Source organism: Pongo abelii, chromosome 9 (assembly GCF_028885655.2).
Source record: "Pongo abelii isolate AG06213 chromosome 9, NHGRI_mPonAbe1-v2.0_pri, whole genome shotgun sequence".
Lineage (NCBI taxonomy): Eukaryota > Metazoa > Chordata > Mammalia > Primates > Hominidae > Pongo > Pongo abelii.
In genome coordinates this window covers 57573905-57594004 of record NC_071994.2, presented here as the reverse complement: position 1 = coordinate 57594004, position 20100 = coordinate 57573905, and the positions used below count along the sequence as shown (strand labels likewise).

At 43.5% G+C, this 20100-nt stretch overlaps 1 protein-coding gene and 1 long non-coding RNA gene across 5 annotated transcripts in view; both read left to right on the top strand.

The window, feature by feature from the left end:
* NAV2 (neuron navigator 2) overlaps nucleotides 1-20100 on the top strand; it is an 882771-nt gene that overhangs the window by 406036 nt on the left and 456635 nt on the right. The window lies entirely within an intron of this gene.
* Nucleotides 1-20100, top strand: part of LOC129048916 (uncharacterized) — a 47901-nt gene that overhangs the window by 24229 nt on the left and 3572 nt on the right. Inside the window, exon 1 of the long non-coding RNA XR_008511600.2 lies at nucleotides 1-20100. This exon is cut by the window's left edge and continues 24229 nt beyond it. This is a non-coding gene — a long non-coding RNA (uncharacterized LOC129048916).

Here is a 20100-nt window from a genome sequence, read left to right as displayed (position 1 = left end):
GTATTTTACACCAGTTGCTTGGTCGTGGTTGCCTGGAGCACTGTATTGAAAATAATTCATAGGCCAATGAATTCTTATGGGAAAAGAAGGTGGATGTGTTAGTTTTCTTTTTGCTGCTATAACAGATTACGAAAATTTTGTGGCTTACAACAACGCAAGCCTATTCTCTTATAATTCTGGAGGTTGGAAGTCCAGTATGAGTTTCACCAGGCCAAAATCAAGGTGTCGAAAGGTCTGCATTCCTTCTGGAGGCTCTAAAGAGGAATTCATTTCCTTGCCCTTTACAGATTCTAGAGGCTGGTCCTATTCCTCAGCCTGTGGCCCCTTCCTGCATTTTCAAGGCCAGCAAAGGCCAGTTTGAGCCTCCCTCATGCTGCATCACTCTGACACAGACTCTCCTGCCTCCTGCTCTCACCTCTAAGGACCACTGGGATTACATTGGGTGCACCTGGATAATCCAGGAGATTCTCCCTATCTCAGTATCCTTAAATTATTCAAATGTGCAAAGTCCTTTTTACCATGTCAGATAACATTTTCACAGATTTATGGGATTCGGACGTGAACATCTTCGGGGGCCATAATTCCACCTACCACCATAGGGATAAATTAGTAATGTCTGCCCAGGACCTGGTATAGGTTTGGGGTGATAAGGATGCCAGATATTCACCATCCCTAGTCTGGCAACTAATGACATGTAGAGTTAGAAAAGGGATATCAACAAGCTGAAAAGGGATGAGAAGAAATGGAAGCTAAAACTTACTGAGCTTTTACTGTAGGCCAGGCACTTGCTATATGATTCAAAAGCATGTCTCATTTATTAGGTTTCTGCAAAAGCAATTGCGGTTTTTGCCATTACTTTTAATGGTAATGGCAAAAACCATTACCGCAATTGCTTTTGCTCCAATGTAATAATTATCACCACAACTCTGATTGGACAAGATGGAAACTAGTATTTTACAGCTGAGAAAAACTGAAGCCCAGAGAGATTAAGTGACTCTTTCAAAGTCACCCAGTGGTAAATGACAAAGCAGAAATTCAAAACCAAGTCTAACTCCAAAACTACACCATTGCTGGGGCCAAGAACTTGGGTAGTTTCTCTCATGCAATGTGATGTCATTAAAGGTCACATTGGCTGCCACGGGCAGTGATACCTCATTGGCTTGATGACAATGCCCGGCACTGAGCTTTTCTTAGAACCCGCACCCACCTTGCAGATTATCCGCTGGCTTTGCAAATGGGGTTGAATGAGAGGCCAGGGCTGGGGGCTTCAGACCCATCAGCAGAAATGCTAATGGCCTCTTGAGCAAATGCCAGAAAATCAGAAAATGCACACCCAGCATCTCTGAGTATGACTTTATACCAACATGCTTCGTGTTCTAATTGCTCCTCCTTACCAACCTTGAGGGGCTGCAGAATGGAGCTCACTGAGAAAAGGAAAATGGAGGTGTGGGATGGGAGCTCTGTTTCATTTAATACAAATATTCTTAACTGCACATCAGGCCTGTTTGAAATGGGGCAGAGAAAGTTTGGCAGGCGGGCTTCCTCATTCTTTTTGTCTTTTGTACAGGCAAGCTCTGGGCAGCCACACATGGCTCATGACCACATCTGAGCTGAGGGCGTGTGGTGGTGTTGACCAGGTGCTGAAAACTACTGGAAGTCAGAGAGCAGGAGGAAGAGTTGGTTCAGAAGAGTTAGGGTACAGGGTCTGGGGAGCTTCCCAGGGTATGGGGATGTTGGGGTATATTTCAGGGTGAGGGTGCTGGCCAGAGGCAGGTAATCATACAACAATTTTCAAATAGCATCTATACTCCAGGCACTGAGCTAGATGCTTTAAATATAAAACCTTTCATCTTATCAACAACATTGTGAGGTAGGCATTATAGATCTCTCCAATTTATAGATATAGAACATGAGGCTCAGAGAAGTTAAGTAACTTGCACAAAATCACACAGCTTGAATGTGGCAGAGCCTAGACTTGAACTCAGATATGACTTATACTACAACCCATCTCTCTTCAGGCACTACAGGAGGACAGCCCCCTCCCATACTCCCTCTCCTAGGCCTTCAGATTTTCTGAAGCATCTGCCACAGGCAGGTGGCAGGAGTATCAGAAAATGCCAGCTCTTCCTGCCACAAGCAGAGGTGGAGTAAGAGACGACACTTTTTCTCTGGGTCTCTGGCTTGAGCTGCTAGAACTTGCCATCCTAGAGCCTGTGGTCAAGATTGTCCAGATAGATTTCCCTTGGTGAGCTGCCCTCAGCACTTAGAAAACCACAGACCTGAGAGGATGTGGCTGAGCACACACGTGCCTACATACTTCGTCCACTGTTGCAGATCTCTGGGGCTGATGGGTTTCCAGAAGACATGGAGATGCTGGCTCTCTTCATCAGTTGATGCCACCGTGGAAGACTGTGGAGCAGTCCTCAGATCATACCTAGGGTTAAAGCTGCCCTTTGCTTCCCAAAATGTCCCTGCCTTCCTGATCCTCCCAAGCCTGGAAATTCATAAGTCCACTTGCAAAACAAAATGAGCATCTGCTGGATGGTCAGTATCTGCCCACCTCCCTCCAGTACCAACATCATCCCTCATCCTCATAATAACTCTGTGAGGCAGATGCATGACCCCCTTCTAGAGATGAGGAAACCGAGGCTTGGGAAGGCTCCAGGACATGTCAACCTTCTGCAGCAAGCAGATGGGAGTAGCAGCACTTGCATCTGGATCTTCCAGCTCTTGAACCTGGACTTGGACACCCATACCTTGCTGTGTCTGTAGCCAGTCACCTTTAGGTTGTGAGCCCTGGCCAAGGATGGATGTGGAGTAGAGGGTGAAAGTCAAGGCTTCTGCCCCACACTTTTGTTTGATGGAAATAGGAGAGAAGAGGTGGGCTCTGGGCAAGAGGGCAAAGGTTCTGGCTCTTTCTCGTAACTGTGTCTGCTTCAGAGGTTTAAAAGTTAGCGGTCATTGAGCTCCTATTGTATGCTAGGTATAATGTTAGAACTTTTAAATGAATCCTCCCAACTGTTGTGGGTCAGATAACATTAGTCTTATTTTACAAAAAAATGACAACACTGAGGCTTAGACATTTTAGTAGCTTCCCTACGTTGATGTGGGACAGGCTTCTCTGTAGGGGAGGGTGGCTTGATATGCTGTGGTATGCTGGAGTCAGCTTATACTCGCACAAGAGCCAGCTGTTAATTTTTCAGGAATTTTGTGAGCTACTTGTGAAAAGCAGTTATTATTAAAAATTAAATTTTATGATCTAACAATTAAAACACTGTATTAAAAACAAAGTTAATAAACACTCAAAACATCATTTCTTTCCTACTGTCTATGCTCTTGAAGTTATTTTAGGTCTATTGTTTCTAGATGGTGGAAACACTATATAAAATACTATGTAATGATTTGCTATACACATCTCTTCCCCTGCCACATTCAGTGGTGCCATGGCAGTAGCTTGACGTCAGCCATGATGGGAATATTTACACCACAGCAATTGCAAACACGCCAAATGAGAGTTGGTTTTATTTTTCCTAGAGAGCCAGCTGGTAAACATTTTCCTGCACATCACTTCCTGATAGGCCTCAAGCATATCATGTTTCAGAATGGGGCCCAGTAGCTCAGAGGAAGTGCCCAAGGGTCATGAGTCTCAGAAGCCCAGTCCACACTGGGATGGCTCTTATATTTGTTGGGTGCTGACATTGGTTCCACCGTTGCTGCTGATCTGTCAAGTGAAAACAGCCCTGGAGAGTGGTTGGTGATGGGGCCCCCTGAGAGATCACAGGGGTGGACTTTTTCTACTCTGCGATGGTTAGCCTTTAGGATAACAAAGGTAATGTCAAACATCTATCTGTCCTTTGAAAATTATACCCTGGCAGTAACACAATACTCGTACGGTTATTATTAGCCAGGTGTAGAGGAATCAGATAATACAGATAAGCCAAAAAGAAATAAAAATTGTCTAAATTTCTGCCACCTAGAAACAATTAATGTTAATATTTTGATGTATTTGCCACCTGATATCTTTCTATGCTAATTACGGACATTTTTAGTAGATTATATTACACTTGATGTTTTGTAATTGGGTTTTCTCCACTCAACATTATAAGCATCTTTCTGTGTTATTTTTATCCATAGAAATTTGTTTTAGTGGCTCTATAGTATTCTATCATGTGGACTTACAGCTCCAGTTTTGGGGCATTTAGGCTAATTCTAGTGTTTCTGTAGTATAAACTGTGCTATGAGGAACATTCTTATCACTAAATCCTTGTGATTCTCCTCAGGATAAATTCTCTAGAGTAAGATTGCTGTGTCAAGGGATATAGAACAGTGCAATATTGCATCTGGTTAGTGGGATAACATTCCCACCATTCCACCACTTAATTTGAGCTACAAGAACTCTAGGGGACTTTCATAATAAGATTATTACTCCTGTGTTTCAAATGACCTCGAGAGAATATGTTATAAAGAACACTGTCCTGGTCCGCTCAGCCTTCTGTCACAGAATACTTAGACTGAATGGCGTATAAACAACAAACATTTGTTTCTCACAGTTCTGGAGGCTGGAAGGTCAAGATCAAGATGTGGCAGATTTGGTGTTTTGTGAAAGCCTGCTTCCTGGTTCACAGATGGCTGTCTTGTCATTGTATTCTCACAGCGAGAGTGGAGGGGTCTCTCTGGGGCCTCTTTTATAAGGGCACTGATCCCATTCACAAGGGCTCTGCCTTCGTGACCTAATCACCTTCCAAAGGCCCCAGCTCCAAATCCCATAACATTGGAGATTAGTTTTCAACATATGAATTTGGGGGATATAACATTCAGTCTATCATAAACATATAACCAAATAATAAGAAAACAACCAATGCAATTAAAAATTGAACAAAATATTCGAACAGGCACAAAAGACATATGAATGGTAAATAAGCACATGAAAAGACCCTCAGTATCATTGATAGCCAGGGAAATGCAAAGAAAACGATAGTGAGATACCTCCACACTCCCATTTGAATGCCAAAACACAAAAGTGTGACAAATAGCAAGTATTGGCAACGACATGAAGCAACTGAAACCTTTTTCTATCGCTGGCAGGAATGTAAAGTGATTCCACCACTTTAGAAAATGGCAGTTCTTATACAGTTAAGCATATATTTACCATATGTTATGGGTTGACTTGTCTTCCCCAAAAAAGATATATTGAAGTCCTAACCTCTGGCACCTGTGAATGTGACCTTATTTTGATACAGGGTCTTTTCAGATATAATCAAGTTAAGATGAGATCATGAAGTTGGGCCCTAATCCAATATGACTGGCACCCTTATAAAAGAAAAATTTGGAGACAGACAGCTGCAGAGGAGGATGCCATGTGAAGACATAGACACAGAGGGAAGGTGGCCCTGTGGAGACAGAGGCAGGTATGAGAGTTAGGCTGCCACAAGCCAAGGGCTGGAACTAGGGCTGTCAGAAGCTGGAAGAGACAAGGAAGAAACCTCCCCAAGAGGCTTCGGAGACAGCGTGGCCCTGCTAACACCTTGATTTTGGACTTATAGCCCCTAGAACTGTAAGACAATAGATTCCTGTTGTTTTAAGCCTCCCGGTTGTGGTACTTTGTTATGGCAGCCCAAGAAAACTAAAACACTACCCACTGTGTGACCCAGAACTTCCATGCCTAGGTATTTAACCCAGAGAAATGAAAGCATAGGGCTACACAAAAAACTTGTTCATGTAGGATCATAGCAGCTTTATTCATAGTAGCCCCAAACTGGAAACAAGCCAAATATCCAATGACAAGTAAATGGATATGCAAATTGTGGCATATTCACACAGTGGAATACTACCCGGCAATTAAAAGGAATGAACTTCTGACACATGCACAACACGAATGAATCTCAAAAACATGCTGAGAGTTAGAGGCCAAACAAAAAAGACTATATACAGAATGATTCCATCTGTATGAAATTCCATAATAGGCAAACTTAATCTTTAATGACGGAAAACAGAAAGTAGAGCTTTTGGGGTGATAGAAATGTATATATCTGATTGCGCTGGTGGTTACAGAAGTATCTCATTTATAAAAACTCATTGAATTGAACACATAAACTGAATGTTTTATTCTAAACTATTTCTTAATTAAGTTAGCCTAAACATGGAGAGCTATTTGCCTGCCCATAGTCACACAGCTCTGATGGCCAAGCCAGAACCTGAATCCCATCATCTGAGTCTCAGTTCAAGGTAGCTCTTGGGAGAAGAAAAAAAACACCCCACTGGGTCTGTAAAAAGCCATTAGGTTTGTACAGACCCTCTTGACACACTTCAAGAGCCTTTTCCTGGAAAGCATTGTTCACAGCTAATCTCCAGGGAGAACGTCTTTTCTCAAGGGTTCTATAAGAGCAGGGAGATTAAATAAGAGCCTAACTCAAGCATTTTCAACCTGCCAGGCCCCAAGGTGGAGAAGAGAGGCCTGGGTACACTTCACTTGGGACAGAGGGATGGGGAATTTCAGAACCTGTGATGCACAGGAAACATATAATGTGCCATGTCTATAAGACGTGCTTGTTGGAATGTCCTTCACTGCACACCCCAACAGGCCACATGGCTGCAGAAGTGCCCACATCAGTGAGTGGTCAGACCATGCCTTGGGTTGGCAGTGTTACCTAGAGGTCAAGATTCCGCTGTCAGCATGGGCTTGCCGCACCTCAGTTTCCTCATCTTTAAAGGAAGCACATGACACCCACTTTGAAATTTCATTGTGAGAAGTAAGTGGGATGATGTATGTGAAGCACTTAGCACCATGTGGCATGAGGTAAAAGCTCAATGCATGGAAACTTGTTTTATAATTTGAATTATTACCAGTCCTGACTCATTTAAGAGCCTGTGGAAGATCTGAGTGAAAAACTGAGGCTGAGTAGACCAGCTTAGCCATCCACCTTAGCCCTCATAGCAAAGACAGGGCAGATGGCAGCCTTGACAGATGGCATCTGTTTCTAAAAACCATTTCTGGCAGGATGAGTCATAAAGCATAATAGGATATGCTTTTTCTTTAAACCTTGAAGGATGAGTATTTAGTTACACCAGAACTTTGAGGACATTGAGTACCAGTGTAAGAAAGCTGTACTGCATTCTGTGGGTAATGGTGGACCATAGAACATCCTGGAGCAAGGAGTGACCTTATTTCATAATAACTTGGATGCACAGTGATTAATCCAAGATATTAACCAATTAAATGAAGGCTATTAGAAAAAAATGCCACTTGTGTCTCTACAATCCCAGCTAACAGAAGCCTTCGTTCAGAATCTTCCCCAGGGTAAGGGGCTTCGAGGAGTGCTTGGAGGAATCTTGGTTTATTACAAGTGTCCTTGGGACCAGCTTCATTCCAGGGCTGCTCCGGTCTGAAGCCAGCAGAGCTGACATGCAGGTTGGGTTCTTGTGGGGTCCTGGGTCAAGGCAGCCTCCATCCCAGCCCCTCTGCAGAGGTGCTGAGGACGTGGGCCAAGGGTCAGCTGTGAGGGCTGCGCAGTTGGATATTTCTCTGAATAAACTGGGATATGCAGTGAGGAATCAAGGCTTCCCCCAGACCCTAGCATCCTTGATTGTCTAAGCTTAGGTTTTTGGACATAGAACTATTGGTTTTCCCCTCTTTTCTTCCCCCCACTCCCCACCCACCACCTCCCTTTTCTCCCTTAGCTTCCCAAGTAACACATGCGTAAAGCAATCACTAGCACAGAAGGATGTGTGGTAAAAAGCACAAGTGTCGCTTTATCCTCCATGGCTGCCCTGAGTCTGCTTCCCCACTGCCCAGAGGCTGTCACTAGTTTGGTGTGCAGCTCATGCATTTACATGCAGCTATGTCCATAAATGACTACAGAGCTTTTTTAGCATAAATGGAACCATCCCATACATAGCATTCTCCACCTTGCTTTTTCACTTGGCAGCTTTCCATGGCAGCACAAAAATTTGCTTCTTTCTCTTTAACGGATGCAAAGCATTTCATAGTTTGCATGGACTCCAATTTATTTAACCAGTTTCCTGTTGATGGGTGTTAAGGTTGTCTCCACTTTTTCTGAGGCCACGAAGCATTGGTTTTTATTTGCCAAAGCTCTAGAGAAGGCAGAGATTGTCCAGCCACAGACCCCAACTATGAACAGTGCAGCTTCTCGGTAGCCACCCTTTCTCCATTCCCTTCTTGAGGCTCCCTATTCAGCTCAGCCTCTACTGCCATTGGCCTTAATAGCATGTGACACTTGGCACAAGAGCCACTGAGCAACAGAGGAGCTTCCTTCTATCTCTGATGTGGCTGTGTTTCTTTAAGTGCTCTTGTTAATGTTTCATGATGGATGGCGGTGAAACATGGGAAATGTACCAGCCTGAGTTCTTAAAGTATCTGCTCACACTGACTTAATGTATTCATTTATTCAGCGTGACAGTGAAAGCAAAAAAGTACTGTGAATGCATAGGCAAGCTTCAGAGGGAGAGTAAGGAGGACAAGAGGAAGAGAGCTAACATTTATTGAACCTCTTCTAAGCACCAGACATTTTACATTTGTGAGCTCACGAATACTTCTCACTGTACCCATAGAGCTGCTAATACTATTCCCATTTTGCAGATAAGAAAACTCAGGTGATGCAACTTATCCAAAGACATGTAGACAGGCAGAGCCTGGCATCAAAACCTCATGCTATTTCTGTCCAATTCTGCTGCCCTGGTTGCTGTGTTATTGGAAGATATCAGAGATAGTGAGGCATGACAACAATAGCTAACATTTATTGGGTGCATACTATGTGCCAGGAACCATCCTAAGTTCATCCCGTATATGAACACACTTGTAAGGATGTGAGATAGTGAACCACTGCTATACCCATTTTACCCACGAGGAAGACAAAGCTTAGAGAGCTTAAGTAATTTTCCGATGGTAATGCATCCCAGCTGGCAGAGTTGGACTTTGAACCTGAGAAGACTGATGCCTGAGCTCCTGGGCAGAGCCACTCCACCTCCCACACTCCCCTGGATGATCAGACAGGATAGAATCTTAGGGGTGACCAGGAAGTCAAATTGTTCCTGTTTGCAGATGACATGATTGTATATCTAGAAAACCCCATCGTCTCAGCTCAAAATCTCCTTAAGCTGATAAGCAACTTCAGCAAAGTCTCAGGATACAAAATCAATGCACAAAAACCACAAGCATTCTTATACACCAATAACAGACAAACAGAGAGCCAAATCATGAGTGAACTCCCATTCACAATTGCTTCAAGGAGAATAAAATACCTAGGAATCCAACTTACAAGGGATGTGAAGGACCTCTTCAAGGAGAACTACAAACCCTGCTCAACGAAATAAAAGAGGATACAAACAAATGGAAGAACATTCCATGCTTATGGGTAGGAAGAATCAATATCATGAAAATGGCCATACTGCCAAAGGTAATTTATAGATTCAATGCCATCCCCATCAAGCTACCAATGACTTTTTTCACAGAATTGGAAAAAACTACTTTAAAGTTTATATGGAACCAAAAAAGAGCCCACATTGCCAAGTCAATCCTAAGCCAAAAGAAGAAAGCTGCAGGCATCACGCTACCTGACTTCAAACTATACTACAAGGCTACAGTAACCAAAACAGCATGGTACTGGTACCAAAACAGAGATATAGACCAATGGAACAGAACAGAGCCCTCAAAAATAATGCCACAACTATCTGATCTTTGCCACAACTATCTGATCTTTGACAAACATGACAAAAACAAGACATGGGGAAAAGATTCCCTATTTAATAAATGGTGCTGGGAAAACTGGCTAGCCATATGTAGAAAGCTGAAACTGGATCCCTTCCTTACACCCTATACAAAAATTAATTCAAGATGGATTAAAGACTTAAATGTTAGGCCTAAAACCATAAAATCCCTAGAAGAAAACCTAGGCCATACCATTCAGGACAGAGGCATGGGCAAGGACTTCGTGTCTAAAACACCAAAAGCAATGGCAACAAAAGCCAAAATTGACAAATGAGATCTAATTAAACTAAAGAGCTTCTGCACAGCAAAAGAAACTACCATCAGAGTGAAAAGGCAACCTACAGAATGGGAGAAAATTTTTGCAATCTACTCATCTGACAAAGGGCTAATATCCAGAATCTACAATGAACTCCAACAAATTTGCAAGGAAAAAACAAACAACCCCATCAACAAGTGGGCGAAGGATATGAACAGACACTTCTCAAAAAGTGTGCAGTCAAAAGATACATGAAAAAATGCTCATCATCACTGGCCATCAGAGAAATGCAAATCAAAACCACAATGAGATACCATCTTATACCAGTTAAAATGGCGATCATTAAAAAGTCAGGAAACAACAGGTGCTGGAGAGGATGTGAAGAAATAGGAAAGCTTTTGCACAGTTGGTGGGACTGTAAACTAGTTCAACCATTGTGGAAGTCAGTGTGGCGATTCCTCAGGGATCTAGAACTAGAAATACCATTTGACCCAGCCATCCCATTAATGGGTATATACCCAAAGGATTATAAATCATGCTGCTATAAAGACACATGCACATGTATGTTTATTGCGGCACTATTCACAATAGCAAAGACTTGGAACCAACCCAAATGTCCAACAATGATAGACTGGATTAAGAAAATGTGGCACATATACACCATGGAATACTATGCAGCCGAAAAAAGGATGAGTTCATGTCCTTTTTAGGGACATGGATGAAGCTGGAAACCATCATTCTGAGCAAACTATCGCAAGGACGGAAAACCAAACACCGCATGTTCTCACTCACAGGTGGGAATTGAACAATGAGAACACATGGATACAGGAAGGGGAACATCACACACCAGGGCCTGTCGTGGGGTTGGGGGAGGGGGGAAGGATAGCATTAGGAGATATACCTAATGTTAAATGACGAGTTAATGGGTGCAGCACACCAACATGGCACATGTATACATATGTAACAAACCTGCACGTTGTGCACATGTATCCTAAAACTTAAAGTATAATAAAAAATTTAAAAAAAGAATCTTAGGGGTGACCAGAAAGATCAAAGAGCAGCCTCACACTCCTCCAAGCCACTGGTTGGAGAAGGAAGATTGTCCAGCTGATTCCTTGGTTTTCAAAGAGACAAGCCTCTGCTGGGGGATTGGGAAGAGGTCATTTTCAGAACATTTGACTTGAGAAAATCTTTCCATGAAGGGGCTCAGCAGTGTCAGCTGGTCTTGCTGTGCTACGGTTATCTCACAGCACAGCTTCAAGCTAAGTTGCTATCTAAACAGCAAACAGAAATGACGAAATGCAGAGCACTGAGGAGTGGCATGCAGAGACCACCATTACCAGGGAGAAGAGCTGCAGGAGGCGCTCTGGAGTCAATTCTCAACTGCAAAGGCCCATCCCTTGTCACGGGGGCCTGTACCTTACTGATTTTTGTGGTGCGTCATGCTTTACTGGACTCTCCAGCTCAGCATTCATCTGGCAGAAGGTCCAGCAAATGCAGAGCCCCTGAGGCTGGAGGCAGCTTGGTGTGTGTGAGGAACAGAAAGAAGGCCATTGTGGTGAAATGCCGTACGTGAGGGGGGAGAGGCACAGACAGGAGACTGGGGAAGGAGCACAGAGCCAGATCATGCCCAGGCTTGAAGGTCATGTTAAAATGTTGGATTTCACTCCGTGTTTGAAGGGAAGGCATTTATGTTTTAATCTGATCTCTCTGGTTGCTGATGGGTGAATAAATGGGCAAAGAGTGGAGGCAGGGGGACTTGGTAGAGGGTGAACCTGGGGACCCAGCCACATTCACATCAACTGAGATCATGGCCCCAGCCCAGACCCACTGACTTGGAATCTGCATCCCCCTGGACTCCTGTGAGAAGCAGTGCTCTAGGGGGAGACAATGGTTACTTGGACTGAGATGGTAGCCACGGAAGAACAAGGAAGCGATCGGATTCAGGATATATTTTATAGATGGAGCTGGCTGTGTTTGCTTGTGATTTGGATTCTGTGCATGAGGGGGAAAAAAGAATCAAGGATATCACCTAGGCTTTCCACCTGAGCACCTGGGAGAATGCAGGAGCCATTTACTCAGGTGGATACACTGGGGGAGGGAAAGGCCTGCAGAGGGAAGTGGGAGAACCTAGAGTTCTCCCTTGATTGTAATGCATTTGAGATGTCTTCTAGATGTCCAAGTGGTGCTGTTGAGTGGGAAGTTAGGTCTACAGATTCAGAGCTGAGGGGAGAGGTTGAGGCTGGGGGTATATTAAAATCCATCGGAATGCCTAGAAAGTATGGATAGAGATGAGTAAGACCAGTGGCTCAACCTAGCCCTCTGGTATTTAGAGCTGGAAAAAGCAGGAGAGTCTAGGGTGGATCAGGAAGGCTACCATGATTGCCACTCCTTTCTGGGCATCCAGTTTGTGCCAGGTACATACACGTTTTGCTAGTTTGTACTTCCCAATACAATTGAGCAGTTGGAACTTATTTTATACATTTAATATAAAAAAATCACCCTGTGGTTCAGAAAGGGTAGGTATTATTTGAGGATTTGAACTCAAGTTAATTTTCAACACCCATACTCTTGATTATGCCTCATCCAGAGGCAGATGGTCAAGTTGGCTGTGTATATTAGGGAAATACGGCCATATCTGAATTGTTGCCCGTTTCCCACCATGCTGGTGCTTCCCACTTCCTTCAGCTTTCTGAAGTCTCTCCTTCTCTGTATTCTGAGAGGGTGAGGAACACATGGGTTAGTGATACCAGGTAGGGTAGACCAGATGTGGAGGGCCTTGAGGAAAGACTGTGCTAATGTCCCTCACCCTCCAAGCAAACATCATCTACTGCTCTGCAGCTCCAGACCCCTATGCGGGCAGAAAGTGGGTCAGGGAGGCATGAAGAAGAGCTCAGAGTCTTGAGAGGGTGAGACAAGCAACAGATCCAAGCAAGGATCCCTCGCCAGGAAGGGGAGCCCAGGGTGATGGATAGCAGCAGCTCATCAGAGCAGGGACAGAGGTATGGGGTGATAGAGACTCAGGTATTAGATCTGAGAACAGTAGGGGACATGAGCTGGGGAACACAGGTATTATTAACAATAATAATAGATCAGGTATTATTAACAATAAAAGCTACTATTTATCAAGCTTATACTATGTAACAGACACTGTTCTCTGGACTTTTGTTTGTGTTATAGTCATTTAAACACAAACAATAAATAGATTTTACTCTGTGCTAAGCATTCTACATTTATAAACTTACTAAATTTTCACAGCAATCCTATGATGTGGAAACAATTATTATCCCATTTCACAACTTAAGAAACTAAGCACAGAGAGGTTAAGTAACCTGCCTAGAATCACACAGCGAGTAAGTGACAGAGCCAGCATTGGAGTCAGGCTGCCTAACTCCAGAGTTTAGACTTTTAGCTATTATTCTATAGTGAACACTTAACACATAGAAACTCATTCAATCATCACAACAGCCATGTAGATACTACTATTATCTCTATTTTACAGACAAGAAAACTGAGTCTTAGGAGGCTATGTGGTTTGTTCAAGGTCACAGAGCTGAAAGGCAGGGGAACTAAAATGCTGACCGGGTCTTTGCATGGTACCAGTGTTCAGACTTTTAACTACCAGCCATAGCATCAGATCCATGCCACCTGGTGGAAGGTAGAGGTGGCAAAGAGAATGCTTTATGTTGAGCCCTTTGAATGTGGAAGCCAGACTCCTTAAATCCTCTTACTGAGGGTAAGATTGGCTCTAGGTCTGGGTGAGCCCCAGCAGTATCCCCGTGCAGGCTCTCACCGGCTCATGAGAACTAATTGCTTTTGTCTCTTCCTAATTCTGCATTCACTGAAACCACATTGATTGCCTGAAATCAGCTATGGTGGGAGTATTTACACCATGGAAATCAGAAAATTCTACAAAGCAGGAGTTATTTTTCCATGACAGCCAATATTCCAGTACATGACTGATTAGATTTAGGCTGACATTTAGAATCAAGGGTGCTCAGCTGGAGGCACAGGAAAGTTATAGAGTCAGGAAGCCGGGTACCTCTCTCCACTAGTCCTGGGGAAAACGAAATCAGCAAAACATTCGACAAACACAAGCTTAGCAGCTAAAGGATGCTCTGTCTTTGTACCATTAGGCCCTGGAAGTACTTCAGTGAGTTAAATAGACACATTGCTCACTTTCGGAAGCTTATAGTCCAAGAGGGAAGATGGATAATATAAAGAAAACTAAAGAAATTTAAGTGTACAATTTCAAGTTGTGATATTATGAAGGACACAGAGAAGAATCTAATTGTATAAGGGGTAAGGAAGGTGACTGTAAAGCACTGGCATTTAAACCTGAGACCTCTGGTATGAAAAGGAGACAGCAAGACCCAGGTAGGCAGAAAAAACTTGGTGAAGACTGAGTGCTGGCAACAGGGCGGGCAAATGCTGAGGCCAGTTCAGATGGAGTGTGTGGTGGGCAAGAAGCATAAGCTATGGCCAGATGGTGTAGGGCCTTGTGTGACACAGGAAGGAGTTTGGTGCAATGGGAAGGCATTGAAGAAGGGTCTTAAGTGGGAGTTAATGTGCTGGGGGGTGATGTGCTCTAATTTATGATATTAAAAGATGACTTTGGCTCATGTATGGAAAGTAGGCAGGGAGGAGAGTGATCAGAGTAGAAGCAGGGAAATAGCAGGAATTCAGGCAAGAGATGATGGTGGCCTGGGCTAAATAGGGACACATTGGAGATACAAGTAGGAAGCAGAATCAACAGGACAAGCTAAGGGATTGACATGCGCTGCAAGATTAGAAAGAGGGTGGACTCAAGATGATTCATTAGTCTAGATCTCAGTTTCCTTGAGACATTGAAGACAAGAGGCTCAAACCAGAATTCCTGAGTTTCAATCCTGACCCTGCCATCTACTAGTGGTATAGCCTTGGGCAAGTAATTCAATCCCTGAGAGCCTCAGTTTCTCCATCAGTAAAATGGAGATCATATTAATTTCTACTTCTCAGGGTTGTTGTGATGTTTCAATGAGTTACTCTCTATGGAGTGCTTAGCATAATACCTGAACATAGTGAGCACTACACAAAAGAACTATTATTATTATTATTGCTATTAATACTAGTCTATTGATCATTTCTCTGCCTACCATTAAGAGATTGAGCCTTTCCAGGCAAACAACTCTTGTTTGGAAAGAAAATGTTCTGGAGACGAGTAAACCAGGCATCCTTCTCTCACTGTTTGTGTTCCCTTCCCCAGCATGAGTTTGGCAGGCAAAGCTGTTCAAAGTAAACACAGGTTCAGTGCTGCAGAAAATATCAGGTTTGGTAGCACGGCAAGTCTGGACCAAAGGAAACAGGCTTGCTTTATGCCGACTTCACTCTGCCACTGCATCCCAGGGGCTGCCCCAGCAGGGCTGGTGCTTTCTGGCAGACAAGGCCTTGATCTGGGAGCTCTTCACCTGTCTGGTTTCTTTTCTCGTGTGACTCAGGATGAGTCACCACTGTCACTCACCACTTCCTGGCCTGGACATTATGGTTCATACGTTCCTGAACTCGACACCCAGGCAACAACAAGAGATGGAGTCCAGAAGAAAGCAAGTAGGGAGGGGAGGCAGTGGCACTGGGCAATGTCAGGAGAAATCAGAGGTCCACAGGGCACTAGGGAGGGGGAGAAACCACCTGGAAGGAGCATCAGATCCCAACAAAAGTCAGGATAACCCAACCACCTCTGGTTTCAGACACCTAGACAGCGTTCCTCAACCCTTCTGATCCCATGTCCTGCCAGTTGAGAAAATGTGAACAAGATATAGTACAAAATTAACAGGTAGCTCTGTTTGCTTTCACAATATAAAATTTCACAATATAAAATTATAATATTGAATATAATTTGTAAACGTTTGTCTGCTGCTCCAAGGTTCTGAAATGAGCCTGAGTGTAGCATGCCCCCAATCGAGAATGGAGAATTATCCTTCTAACGATAGTAGTAGTAGCAATCATAATAGCACTTTTCTGTGCAAATGCTCTAAAAATTGAGGGAAAATGGGGCTTTTGTTTGGTGTCACTCTTTTTTTAATTGTGGTGGAAATATACATAACATGACATTTACCATTTTAATCATTTTTAAGTGTGCAGTTCAGTGGCATGAAGTACATTCACAATGTTGTGCAACCATCTCTACCATCTATCTCTAGAACTTTTTCATCTTCCCAAACTGAAACTCTCTACCCCTGAAATAATAACCATCCACCCTGTCACCCCAGCTCCCAGCCCCTGGCAACCACTATTCAGCTTTTTGTCTCTATGAATTTGGTACTCTAGGTACCTCACATAAATGGAATCCTATAGTGTTTTCTCTTTTGTGTCTGGCTCACTTCACTTAACACAATGTCTTTAAGGCTCATCTATGTTGTAGCATGTGTCAGATATTTTTTCCTTCTTAAGGCTGAAAAATATCATACTGTCTGGATATACCACATTTGGTGTATCCATTCATTCTTCCATGGATACTTGGGTTGCTTCTATATTTTGGCTATTGTCACAGTGCCACTGTTGACACTCGGTTTGATGAGGTGATTCAAAGTCAAAAACATCATAACAATAAAAGGCCTGGGTTTTTCTGTTTGTACAGTATTTAAACTTGTCAGAGAGCTTTGAAACTAAGGTGTAAAGGGGAAAAAAAAATAAGTGTTTGAAGACCAGACAGGCCTGGATTGTAATCCTGGCTTTGTAGCCTCATTAGCTTTGTGCTCTGGGACAAGTTCCTTAAATATGCTGTATTTCAGTATCCTTAATGTGTGAAGGAGTGAGGACATTGTGCCCAGTGTGGACAGTTATTATGATACTAAATAAGAGAACAAGGGTGAAAATGTTGAGTAGAGTCTGACATTTAATACTCAATGGATTTCATTGTTGATTTCATGTTATTTCTTTGTATCCATTCAATTCAAATGAGAATCTATAGTTAGGTGGGACATTTATCTCATATAATAAGGAAGCTAATAAGAAGACTAATTGCTACTCAATTAATTAGTGGCAGAAGTCAGATTGGAACCCAGGGCTCCTGAATTTGAGGTGAGGAATGATCAGGCAGCAAGTCACATTTAATGTATATGTCCACCAAAATCAATTGCTACTGGCTGCCTGGAATGCAGTGGGAAAGTGCTGGGTTTGATTAGCAATGTCTGCCATAGTTGTGGGAATGGGAAGTGGGGGTACAGCAGCCACAAGTCTACTACCTCTGGCTTAAATCATAGCATCACTTAAATTCTTTTTAAAAATGTCTGAAGAGGAAGATCATCTTCTGTGTGTGGTTTTAAACAAGTTTATTACAAAATTAATAGAAAAAAAGGTGAAATGAATATGAGACTTCTAGTTTACCTACCATCAAAGACCAGAAGGTTGTTATCCAAAATGAGTAAAAAAAATATTATGATTGTAGCTGATCCCACAGCAGAAGGCTGTTTGCTGTGGTCAGAGTCACTCTGATTATCAAACTGAAGCAGCTGCCTACCCAAGGTGGTCTTACTCCCTGCCCATCAGTGGGGTGAGGCAGGAGGTGGAAACACCTGACAGAAACTGGTTGGCAAGTTTCATTGAATGTAAGACCAGATCCCTGCCTCCTCAGGGAAAGAATAGCAATTGCTGAAAGGCCTACCTTTCAGCCTTTCAGATGCCATGTGGGCCCCATGCCCCACGTGTTCTTCCACTCCTGCTAACCACCACATGTCAGGCAGCTGGAGGGGTGACTGTGTGGCCCTCGGTTGTCTGGCACCCCAGTGGCACCAGACAGGCCTGCCTGTGAGCCTTCTTTCCATTCAGCTGCTTCCTTAAGATGAAGCTCTGCCCACTGGCTCAGGAATTCCTATAGCAGGATGTAGGCTTCCTATAGTAGCACCTGCCTGTCTCACCCATGCCTTAGACACTGAAGCTTCAGGTCCAGTGCCAGGTAGCCTTTTGGCTACCTTTCCTGGGCTGCATGCCCTCCTCTTGCCACTCCATATCCTCATTTCTTGTACATGGGACCCAGATGATGCCTGCTAGGGCCTTCCTGACTCACAGAGGACCACTTACAGTTAGCTTGAGTGCCACATTCCTTGCCTCATGGAGGTCCAAAGCCCTCCCCAGTTTCAGTCAATTACTGGTTGGGGAGTGGTAAGGGTAAGCCATTTGCCTAGTCCCCTGAGATCCCACACTTTTCCTCTGTTGTTTACTGACCCTTTTCCCCCAACCAGCCCATGTTGACTCTGTTCTCATCACATCTGCTCACCTGGAAACCCAATATCTCTCACACAAGACAATGTGTATGTGTGTAGAGTGTATTAAAGATTTGCTGGAGAGACAGAGAGGGGATATATATTTTAGAAATGCATGTAATTTCATATTGAATATTAGACATGGTGTGTGTAATACATGAAAATAACACAAGCTGATGTTTATGGGGTGCTTATTATATGGTGGGCATTGTGCTGAGCATTTTATATACATTATCTGATTTTACTGTCCCCACAACCCCATGAATTAGACACTACCATTATGTCCAATTTGCAAATAAAACAGAGGCTTAGAGAAGATAAGAAACTTCTGAGGTTACAGTCAGGAAGTAGCAGGGCTAAAGAATTGAACTCAGGCAGCCTGACTGCAGGGCCTGTAATCCAAAAACTGTTCCTGTGGTCACCTGTCCCTGACCCCCATGGTATGGACTTTTCATTGTCTGCTCCATTGCCGTATAGCACCCAGCCTTACACCATCCTAGTGGCATATTCTCTTTTTCCAGCTCTCATTGTTTATCCTCCTTCCTTCTTTATTTTATCTCCTTCCTTCCAGATGAACATAGAAACTGCAATATTTTCTCCCTCTATTATTCAAGACAATTCAAGTCTCCCCAGCCCTTTGCTTCCAGCCTCCTCTTCCATCTTGGATTCCATCAAAGTTCTCTGCAGAAAGAACAAAAGAGCCTCACATACAATAACATCCATATATCTTCGATGTGAAGTGTATGGACTCATTTTCTAATACATGTTTTCTGCTATGGGGCAGGGATGACAACCGTGTAGCATGTGACTACCTCTCCCCACTCCAACACCCATGGCAGGCACCGCTAAGTACTGACAAGATTCCTTCCTGCCAAGCCCAGACCACAGCTTCAGAATCCACAGCACATTGCACAAGAAGGCCACTACCAACTTATCTGTTCTGTTATGCGAAAGGAAGCCTTTCTTCCCTCTCAAAGGATGAACCCATGGCTACACAGGTAGGGAACCAGACCTCCCTTGAAGCCAGAAGGCAAAACCCAACTTCAATTATTAAAGGACACCAGAACTTGATAGATGGGCCTTAGACTGAAATTGATTTCTTTCTCTGAGTCTCCCTGTTTTTTAGTTTAGGCTCTTTTGATTGAAGCCTCCTTTGGGTGAGAGGAAAACTCAACCCTTCATCACCTGGATACAGGTCTATAGCTGGACATGCAGGCATGGATTGGGTCTTTTGCAGATGCCAGACTGAAGGTGAGCTAGATTTGCCAGTTTCCTAGTCCTGCCTGTGTTTCCCTATTGCTATCCCTGAGCTTTTAGTAGTCATGTTTCATGTCCCAGCCTGGTTATGACTGGTCAGCAGAATATTAATGGAGAGGTCATGAGTCCAAACTTAATTTAGAGCCATTTATGGGAGAAGCACCAAGCCAATATGGTGGTAACAGGATTGACTGCAGACATGAGTCTCCCAGAAAAGGAATTGAGTCTTCCATCTATACAGCTTCCAGCAAGCCTTGTAAAGGGGTAGGTTATAGAGCTCTGAATCTCAGTAGAAACTGAGAGGCAGATACCACCCAATTCTTGGGCCTCAGCCTACCTGCCTTTGACCCATTAGCTATACCTTGAGGGCTTTACAATACCAGGAAGCCTTTGCTGTGGAGGATAATGTTGACTTCCACCTCCCAAACGAAGGAGAGGAAATGGAAGAACATGTATTGAACACCTACTATGTGTTTGCAATGTGCTAGACATATTTATATTCACTCTCACCTTCCATCCTCAGGGCAGGGTGTGAGAGAGAGGTTTAGCTATATCTGCTTCACAGAAGAAAAACTAAGAGCTCAGAGAAATTAAGTAACTTGCTCATGTCACACAGCTGATGG